This window comes from Erpetoichthys calabaricus, chromosome 3 (assembly GCF_900747795.2).
Source record: "Erpetoichthys calabaricus chromosome 3, fErpCal1.3, whole genome shotgun sequence".
Lineage (NCBI taxonomy): Eukaryota > Metazoa > Chordata > Cladistia > Polypteriformes > Polypteridae > Erpetoichthys > Erpetoichthys calabaricus.
The window spans coordinates 309,235,438-309,237,479 of record NC_041396.2 but is presented as its reverse complement, the minus strand read 5'-3'; positions in this window follow the sequence as shown (position 1 = coordinate 309,237,479).

Below are 2,042 nucleotides of genomic sequence, written 5' to 3'. Positions count from 1 at the left end.
AGAATAAATTAAATAAAGCTCAGTGCAAACTGAAGAAACCTGAGACAAGAAAACCTAACACCAGAGAGTAAAGTCAAGGAATTTAACCACAAAATGACTTCAGCTGTGTGTGTTTATATAATGGCATTTCACTTGAAAGGACATCACAATCAGGAAATACGATGCGCTGAATCAAATTTAGGACCTGAGTGGACAGTCACAGCATTGTTTGGGATTTGTGACACGACTTGACACAAAGAACATTCACATGTTTGAAATCAACATACTAAGGTTTATTTAAACGCACAGATATAAACCATCAGGTCTTTGTTAATAATCACTTAAAGAGACGCTTGTGTTCAAATCCTCACTAAAGCATTCAGTACAAATAAATAAAATATCAAAACACATCAATGAGCGCACACCTCTGTATTCTATCGTTATATTTCTAAATGTCTTACCAAGATAACTGAACACTTTCTGTGTATGAAGTAGCAGGAGCCATTGTGCTCTACAAGAACCCAGTAGCCATTTGAATAATGAAAAAGAAAGAAAGTCTGAACAATCTGTGATTTGACTATAAAAAGGAATAAATGTGAACTTTCATAATATTTATCTGAGCATAAATAACAAGAATAAAAGGCTGAGAGAAACGGCAGGACTAAAAAGTAAAGAAGTTCAACACAAGCTACAGAAACCTGAATGGAGAAATTGACATCAGAGAGAAAATGAAAGTTAAGTGTGTCAGTAGTTGTGATGTCTGTAATGGCATTTCACTACAAAACATGTCAGTACATCATAATACACACAACTGTATTGATCAATAGCGCCTGACGACCCCGACTCTCTTGATTCACTGACACAATGTTTTACTTGGATGAGTAGTAATTTTCTCAAACTAAATAAGGAGAAATCGGAAATCTTAGTGATTGGCAAAAATAGATATAATGAGGGTATTAGAAATAAACTTGATCCATTAGGCTTAGAAGTCAAGACGGAGGTAAAGAATTTAGGGGTAATTATTGACTCTGACCTAAATTTTAAATCGCATGTTAATCAGATTGCTAGGACAGCATTTTTTCACTTAAGAAATATAACAAAGTTAGATCCCTTATAACTTTGCAAGATCCTGAAATATTAGTTCACACTTTTGTTTTTAGTCGACTAGCTTACTGTAAGGCACTCCTCTCAGGACCACCCAAAAAAAACATCAATTGATTGCAATGAGTGTAGAATGCAGTGTGTTTTGATTCATTATTGTTTTTTGAATGAATGCTTTAATAAAGATTTCAACACAGGTGGCAATATAATTGGTCCTTGGCCAAGATTAGATGATTTATATTTATGCACTAGCAAAATACCCGCGCTTCGCAGCGGAGAAGTAGTGTGTTAAAGAGGTTATGTAAACATATATATACATAAACATATATACTTATATATACATATCTACATATACACATATCTACATACAACTGCACCCCAGAATTCACAATGGCCCAATTTGCCCCCTTCCTGATTTCTTATAATTTTGCATGTTTGTCACACAAAATGTTTCTGATCATCAAACACATTTAACCATTAGTCAAATATAACACAAGTAAACACAAAATGCAGTTTGTAAATAGTGGTTTTTATTATTTAGGGAGAAAAAAAAAATCCAAACCTACATGGCCCTGTGTGAAAAAGTAATTGCCCCCTGAACCTAATAACTGGTTGGGCCACCCTTAGCAGCAATAACTGCAATCAAGCGTTTGCGATAACTTGCAATGAGTCTTTTACAGCGCTCTGGAGGAATTTTGGCCCACTCATCTTTGCAAAGTTGTTGTAATTCAGCTTTATTTGAGGGTTTTCTAGCATGAACCGCCTTTTTAAGGTCATGCCATAGCATCTCAATTGGATTCAGGTCAGGACTTTGACTAGGCCACTCCAAAGTCTTCATTTTGTTTTTCTTCAGCCATTCAGAGGTGGATTTGCTGGTGTGTTTTGGGTCATTGTCCTGTTGCAGCACCCAAGATCGCTTCAGCTTGAGTTGATGAACAGATGGCCGGACATTCTCCTTCAGG